The 8,663-nt window shown below is 43.6% G+C and overlaps 1 long non-coding RNA gene across 1 annotated transcript; it reads left to right on the forward strand.

Moving 5' to 3' along the window:
• The first annotated feature begins 1,747 nt into the window (after positions 1–1,747).
• LOC119475917 lies at positions 1,748–5,202 on the forward strand. Its single transcript, XR_005203915.1, has 2 exons — positions 1,748–2,007; positions 4,587–5,202. It is a non-coding gene; the product is annotated as an uncharacterized LOC119475917 (long non-coding RNA).
• Positions 5,203–8,663: the final 3,461 nt, after the last annotated feature.

The raw sequence follows: 8,663 nt of genomic DNA on the forward strand, positions 1-8,663 counted from the left end.
ATTCTCATATTACTGCAACATTTTTCTCTTAAACTTTTGACTTTATTCTCAAAATCTCAGATTTATTTTTTTCCCTCAATGTGGCCCTAATACTCCGTCGTACCATCGTACCATAGACCTACAACAATGATGAATAAAAATGAAAATGTAAACAAAAAAACAGTTATTCATTTCCATTAATTTTTTAAAAAATCCACAGGGAGCCACTGGAGAGGAGCTGAAGAGACGCATGTGGCTCCGGAGCCGCAGGTTGATGAAGGTCTCCTATAACCTCGTAGCAGTCGAGTTGTGTCTTCATTTTCTTTTGTGAAACAGATTTTTCTTTTCCACATTCCTCTCGGCTGACTCCTGAGGTGATTAGAACATGATTCAGATCAGCTGTAGTGCAGGTGTGAGGCCTCCTGAGTGATAGTTGGGAGCAGCTGGGTGCATTTGGCCAATCAGGGTGTGACGACGCCCTCCTTAAAGGCATAAAAGAGGTGGAAAATGGGACACCGGGGATTTTCCTGAACTTGCAAAAGACCGATGCAGATCTCAAATGTGCTCCTCTTACATAGTGACACTGGTTAGGGTTAATAGGGTTGGACTGGGATGTTGTTAAAAGCCAGATTACCTGCTAGAAGGAGACGCTTGTTGCTGTGTGCAAGCAGTCTTCATTCATGCACACCAGCATTAGATCATTTAATCTGGGGGGAAAACTTTAAAGAAGGGAAAACAGGAACAATATTTAAGTTACTTTATAAAAACTGAAGAGGAATTTGTTTATTAAAAATAATCTAGTTCTTTGTTTCCTCCAAATCCAAACGTTGAGCTGAATCTTGTATTTGACGTTTCCACCACTAGATGGACCCGTTGTCTTTCCTTTCCACTGCTGGATCCTCTCTCTGAGAGGATGTTTGTCCTGTCCTCTTCCTCTGTTGTTTCTGGTCTTAATAAACAACTTACAGTTATGTCATACATAGATTTCCCAGGGTGCGCGGATGCGTTTATATTGCAGTCAGTACAGACTACATGGTGTACAAATGACACGCCAAATGTGAGAAAGGCGTTCATATAGCGCGCTAAATGCCTCGTGCATTATCATGGCATTTATAGCCTATAGTTTGTCCAATCAATAATAAAAAACTCAGAGGATATATTTCATAACAATGTTGAACCACGTGTGTAAAACTATTTTGAAATCGCTCAAAAGGGGGCGCAACAAGTTCCGAACATGTGCATGGGCCTGGTGCAAATTTGGTCACAAGTCATTCAGTCCAAAATCACCAAACTAACTGGATATTTAGAATTAATCTGTTGAACCATGTCCCCAAAATGCCAAGAAATATGTTTGGCGGGACATTTACTGTACAATTACTGAAAGGATGCATACATTGTAATGATAAAACAAGTGTATGATTGGTCTCACCCCTCAGAATTAAACCAGCTGAAGTGACTTTACTGATGTACGGCTTTGATTTTTGCGAAAATAAGGCTTGAACCCGCAAACTAAAAGCTTGTTTTTCAGGCTTTTTGTCCTTTTTTGCATTCAAATCAGGCATTTAACCAGGTTTTTTCCCCCTCTGAGCTGCTTGTTGCAGTGATGTGGTGGCTGAGAGGGAAGGCTGGTGGTGGGTTAACTGTAATTAGGCTGACAGATGGGAATACTCCAAAGGTTGTCCAATCAATTGGTTCGGCCACTTGGTGAGCAGCCTCGCTCACTTATTAATCAGTGGAAATGAGCTCTGATTACGCTCCGTGACGGCGCGCGACTCTTAGAACCGAGCTGCATCGAGGCCCCGAGAGGCTGCAGGTTTTCTACCGCCTCGTTTCACTCAGAGATTCTTCAGAGGAACGAGCTGCTGTCGGCGTTTGGCAGTAAAAACAGGACTGAAAAAAACAAAATATGGATGTGGTTTCTGAGCCGCAGGATCCACATTAAATGTTTGATTGGAGAGAAGATAACATCGAGAAACAAAGGGGGAATCCCAAATTGCTTGGAGGAAAGATGACTGTGCACTTCTTCTGGTAATATCCGTAATTACTGCACTACAAGGAGTACTACTACAACTCTACCATTAGGCCTACAGCTGCCAACTTCTCTCCCCGTCACTCCCTAAACAGGCTGGTCTCATACACTGCTCGTAGCTATAGCTACCTACGAAAAGTAATGCACTATAATATCCATATAGTCGTGAACCAGGAAGTATAAAGGGACAAACATTGTGTAGGGACGAGGTCAGAACTGTTTGTGTCCCGTGTGAAACCAGAAGTCAACGTTGATTTATTTGTCACGTAACTTTTTGTTCCGTACTTAAGAAACGCCACTACCGCAGTTATTTTAACCCAAACCACAACCTTTTCTTAAACCTAACTAGGTTGTTTCCTGTTAAGACGGAGGTTTATTTTGAAAAGACTGGGGTGAAAATTGACACGTGTGTCACAGAAACAAACTCTCTCTGTCTCTCTCTCTGCAGGCAGAAGGAAAGAGGCAGGGTGACGCATCATCAACGCATCATCAGTTACACTATGCATGTGTTATACCCAGAGGTCTTAATGTTCTGGCTGATCGGAATCCTTAAAAACATTCCTGAAGCCGAATCATGATCCGAATCGCCACCAAAATCTAATGGATTGTTCATTGTGCCACACCCGAGTCCTCCAAAAAATGTCGTTCAAATCCATCGCGGACTTTTGGAGTAATCCTGCTAACAGACAAACAAACAAACAAACCAACGCCGGTGAAAACATAACCTTCGGCCTTGGCGGAGGTAATAAACAAAACAAGAACATCTCCCCTGAAACCCATTAAAACTAGTACAACTTCTCCGTCATCAACCCATAAATCATGAACAACTTCTTCCCGTTTATCAAATTAACAGCAGAACATTTAAAATAAATAAAAAAAAAACAACTCTTATAGCGATTATCATTTAATTGTTTTTAATTTTCATTCTTTTAAGTCTGCTGTTGCTTGGAATAAAAACACTGACAGCTTTGTTAAAAACACTGATAAACTGCAAGACTAAATTAAAAACACAGGAAAGAAAATTAAAATACAAACAAGGCGCTCCAGGAGAAATAATCAAAGGCTCATCTGGAATATGGAAAAATGTCAGAACAAAACATCTGCAGCACCGAATGACTGTAGAAGGAAAGAAGGAGGCTGTTCATCACCATCATTAACCTTCACAGGTGTGTTTCTCTCTCTGCTGTGAACGACCGTCAGCTCATCACCAGATGAATGAAACGAGGCAGTAACAGCTGTGTTACTCTCTCTCTGTATGTGTGTGTGTGTGTGTGTGTGTGTGAAGCTGCAGCCTGTTCAAGTCTTCAACCTTGAGAGACGGAGGACATTTCGTCTGATTCTCACTTCTTCAATGGGCTGTTTTGAGGCTTTAGACATCACCTGATTAAAGGTTCACAGTTAGTCTTAAGTTTACGTTGATGTCATGACTGAGACAAACTTCTATGAGCTGGTAGCAGCAGACGAGTATCAGACGATGTGAATCGCCCACTGGGAGTCGTACTGGAGCACTAGTATGTTTTAGTTTGTGAGTAAGAAAGAACTGATTCTTAAAATTTAAGATTTAATATACCTGCACACCAAATCACATTTCTGAGGGATGTTTCTAAAGTCTGCAGTCTTTATTCGGTGGAGCAACGTATACTCGCACAACGGATCGTATCTTAAGATACGTTATTCCTCACTTTTTCATGCGTTTTCTTATGAATATCTTGCGACACTTCTCGAATTCTGCATGCATAAAGTCTTTTCAAAATAAACTTCTGTCTTCACAGGAAACAATTTGGTTAGGTTTCGACAACAGTGCCAAAAGACCGTCGTTAACAGCCAGCTGGAGGGTGTGAGCGACACACGGCAGGCTGGGGAGTCCCGCATACAAGGCGGTGCGCCTCTAGGTCAGCTTGGAAAGGCTCGGGGCGAAGGTGGCTCGCGGCCGCAGCTTTACAGCGCTCCCCGCCCGGACATCGCCGCACCGTGGACAAAGTGCTCGCTGCGCCCCCTGCTCCCGGTGCGACTGTCGACCGGGGCGAACTGTCTTCAGTGGGCCCCCCCCCGCGTTGTGCCGCCAAATCGGGGATCGGCACACGTAAAAGGCGCCAGGGGTCTGCGGCAATGTCGGCAACTCACCCGACCCATCTTGAAACACGAACCAAAGAGTCTGACGCACGTGCGAGACAGAGGGTGTAAGCTAAACCTCATGGCGCAATGAAAGTGAGGGCCAGAGCGCGCCGGCTGAGGTGGGATCCCGGCCCAGCGGGGTCGGGCGCACCACCGTAAAGTAGTACCGGAGCCGTTTTGCAAGTACGAGTACATGAGCACAGTATCGGTGCATCCCTAGTGGGATATATATGAATTATAGTGCATTACTTTTCGTAGCTACGAACGTAGGGTGTATGGGAACAACATGTTTGGAGCCACAAAATATTAATTTGGAGCAGGAAGTTGGCGCCTTGGTGAGGCTGAGGGGCCCAAGAGACAAATAAAAACCTGTCTTTAATTCTTTAAAATCTATTTAACGTAAGCTGAAACAAGACAAACATAAAAAGTGAAATGGTACTCTGCAGAATTCATGTTTTTGCAGTTCTCCAGTGAACTGGCTGTGAGGAGATTTGTGACGCAGCTGGAACCAGAAAAGACCCTCCAACATCTCGATCCCTGCCGGGGTCAGCGGGGCAACACGGTCGCCAGCAGACGCTCTAATCAGAGGACAGCAGCGGGGGGACTGAGGGCAGCCAATGCTCCGCTGCTGGCGGTGTGACAGAGAGGGTTGAGCTGATGTTCTCTCTCTTTACTACATGTCAACACGGCCGAGCAGGTTGCCAGGCAACACGTACTCTCGCTGATGCCATCCCCATGCAGGCTCGACATTAGACGGGTTGAGTCAGGAGAAAATCTCAGCGGCGTGTCGTCGTCTTTTTTTTTTCTGTGTGCCAGCAGAAGGAGTCACGCTGTGTGTCAAACTCTCGAATCGTTGCCAAGGAAACTTCATATTTTTTTGTCGTCAATGTCGTGTGACCTTTTAGAATAAATAAATGCCCCTCTGTCAGCAGACTTCACACCTTATAATCTCTTACTCCCACAGGCATATTTAATGAGACATAACGCTGCATGTTCATGTCACGTACTCTCTGGGACTGCTGCTCAGTAGAAAATAGATCACATATAAATATTCAGTGCACACCTACTGCCAAAAAAAACAACAAAATGAACAATGAGAACACATGAAGACGTCACTCTGCGTTACTGAAATGCGTCAAGTCTCTTTTTATTACTGGACAGCACATCTGTAGAGGTGGAAACAGTATTGAATGTTCTCTCTCTCTCTCTCTCTCTTTATGTAACCTCGCCGGCTGAATCATCATCATCATTACCAAGGTGTTTGTGTCCGTGGTGGAACGCACGTCTTAAAAAAACTGTGCTCATCTTCAGTTGCGCAATCCATTTCTCAGTTTTATCAAGGCCAAGAAATATTTGTGTGAAGGTGTGAACATGTAACGTTGGATCATCTGTGAATCATCAGCCTGAAGGCACCGGCGTAATGACCGAGAGTATTGACAGCTTCTCGCAGCGCCTGTGATGATGTATTTTTATATTTCTTTATATATATCTGAACTGGGTCTCCAGACTTCTCCAATAGAACACAAGAATTGTTTGACATTGTGTCCGTTAATAAGAGCAGCGACTGTATGTTGGAGTGTTTGCAGCCCAGTATCCGTAGGATTTATGTTCGTATTGGACGTCCAATGGCAACATTCAGTGCAAGAACTAGTGTGACACCTTTACAGCGAGGTTGGGGTGGTGGAGAGCCAAAGGTTGTATCCCATCACAGACCTGCAACTTTCATCTTCTTATTACAGCCCGGACACACCAGGAACGTCCGTAGCGCGTGGCGGCTGCGTTACCTGTTGTTTTATTTCGGCGCCCGTGTTAACAGATTAGAGCAGCCACACTGCCAGTCGTCACTTTTTTTTCATCTCCGTAACATATTCTACAGATAGACATCAAAACTGTAGCAATCTTGCTGATATGATATCAATATACAGTCAATAGATCACTTTCACTGTCTGTTGCTGCTGTGAACGTGCGCGGCACGCGTCAAAAATAGGCGAGACCTCTATTCTCTTGAAGAGATGCAGCTGAGTTGCGCGTCTCACGCGGGCAGTGTGGCTGCTCTAACCTGTTAACACGGACGCCGAAATAAAAAACAACAGGTAATGCAGCCGCCACGCGATGCTGACGTTCCTGGTGTGTCCGGATGTTAAACTTGTATTCTTTCTAATAGCCAACGGTGGGAGACTCCTCTGGAAGTAGCCTACATTACTTCTGGTTTCACACGGGACACGAACACTGGTCTCCTGGGTGGACTTTGATTAGAAATTGATTTGTTATACGTGAAAAACAAACGCAATCCAGGAGAAAATACGTTCCCTCGAAACGTAATTAACGATACAATTTTTTTAATACGGGAACGTGATTTTTAGGAGACCATTCTCCTTTTTTGAAAGATAAAATAATCATGTGTATACCCATAACCGAATGCTATAGCACAAACACACAAACAGAAAGAGAAAATGTTGCGACCGCCGATCTCGACCCTTCCCCTTTTCATTTTATGATGCTGATGGGCTGCGACATTATTACTGAGGCTCTCCACCTCGACAGAAGCCAGAGCTGGAAATGATTATGATAATCTAAAACCATTATTACTATTATTGTGTGGCAGCAGGGAATGAGAAGGGCTGAAGAGGATGTGACATTTAAACAAATTGCTGTACTGTAGTTGTCGCTCTCAGTCAAACACGATTGGCGATCTGTTTAGAGGGGTGATTCACCTCCTGTTGGTTAGAAATCTGCTGCTCTTTTTCTTTATGTGTAGAAGAGTTTCACCTTAGGCCACATGATTAATGATGCAAAGCAGGTGTTTAACCTTTCACAGCTGATGCGACATCGCTGATTCAGGTGCTCTCTGAAGCACAATGTGTGAAAGTTTCTTCTTTACTTCTTTACATGATCAGCTTTTGCAGATGAGCCAGAAGGAAACACCAACAGGCTCCATGGATTTGACTAATTAACTGCTGAATCTCTGATACAGAATGTGAGTCTACAACTCCACAATGCTGGATGCAAAACTAAAGCGCCTGATTTTATAGCATGGTAGAAATGTAGAACCATAAAATCAAAAGTCAAATTACCAGCGTGCCTCCAAACAGCGGGGCAATATCGAAGCCTTTAACTCAAACGTTTGATTTTCCACTAAAAATGAACAGCATGGTTCCTTTTGTAAGAGCGCTGCTGCAGGAATCTCCGACCGTGAATCGCTTTTATGAGGTTTAATCAAATGTGTTGGGAGAAAGGGAAATCTAATTTCTTTCAAATATGCCACCAGAGGTTATTATAATAATTGCATTGCTAGGCAACAGCTTGGGTCCATGTTTACTTTCTGTCGGATGATGTCATTTTCATAAGCTGCGTCAGAAGGCATTTAGCGTGCAATAAGAACGCCGTTCTTGCGTTTACCGTGTCTTTTGTACACCATGTAGACACATCCGCGTGAATACGTTACGCTCAGAGCTAGTAACGTAGAATAAAGGCAAGAAAGACCTATTTTTGCTTTTTGGACGCGCTGAGAGGTAATTTACATTGTCACTTCCTGAGAGCCTCCTTGCAGGTTGGAGACACGTAACCATGGTAACCCCTCATGTGACCAAACGGTGACTTGTGAGAATCATAAAGTCCAGTGTTTGCATACTGTAATATTTCACTGGAAATAATCTGCAATTCACGTACTATTGGTTTCGGACGTACTAAAAAATCTCACGTACTGTTTTAATGTACTAAAAGTAGCATGTTAGCGTGCAAACCTGCAAACAGGAAGTTAACTGGGACACATCTGAAATGCTCTTTACTTGCAGAAAAACATCTGAGCTCGATTTTGTCTTCGCTTCTATCACGTCAGATCTGTCTCCTCCGCTCCAGAGGGACAGGCTGAGATGAAGGGAAGTAAGTGACTTGTTTTGAGCACAGCGAGACGCAGAAAAAAACATGAAAACCTTTTGCCAGCGATGAGTGGCAGCAATGATGACTTTGCCAAAGTGGCAAATTTCCATTTCCTCGACACTCAGTGCTGCGTCTTACACCAATGAAGCAGCAGCATTACAATAAATCAGGGAAATGACACAGAGAACGATGAAGAGGGAATTAAAAAGTAAGGATGCAGAGGAGAGGAGGAGAGGGAGTCAGAGAGAAACTGAAATTCACAATTTACATTAAAGGCTTTCCTGATTGGCAGATTCAGACTCAATTTACAGCTGAGAGAAGCAGAGGAATAAGCTGATGAATAATGTATGTGAAAACGTCAGAGGTCAGAGGAGAACATCTCTTCTTTCCAGTTTGATTGTAAATAAGCATTACCTTCCCATACGACTAAACTGTATTCTCAATTACATTTCAAGGGAAACATATTTTCTCCCGGATTACAGTCACAGTTTTAAACATTGTAAATTGAAACAAAACAAAACAGAAATGCAGCTGTCTTCAGGGTGAAGGTCGTCTGTTTGTTTGACCGATCCACCATCCCACGCGGGCTTTACACAGACTTTGATTAAACGCATTTGTGACACGTCAAATACAAACGTAGAGAATTCAGTTTCGTGCACCC

The sequence above is a fragment of the Sebastes umbrosus genome, chromosome 17, assembly GCF_015220745.1.
Source record: "Sebastes umbrosus isolate fSebUmb1 chromosome 17, fSebUmb1.pri, whole genome shotgun sequence".
NCBI classification, from domain to species: Eukaryota; Metazoa; Chordata; class Actinopteri; order Perciformes; family Sebastidae; genus Sebastes; species Sebastes umbrosus.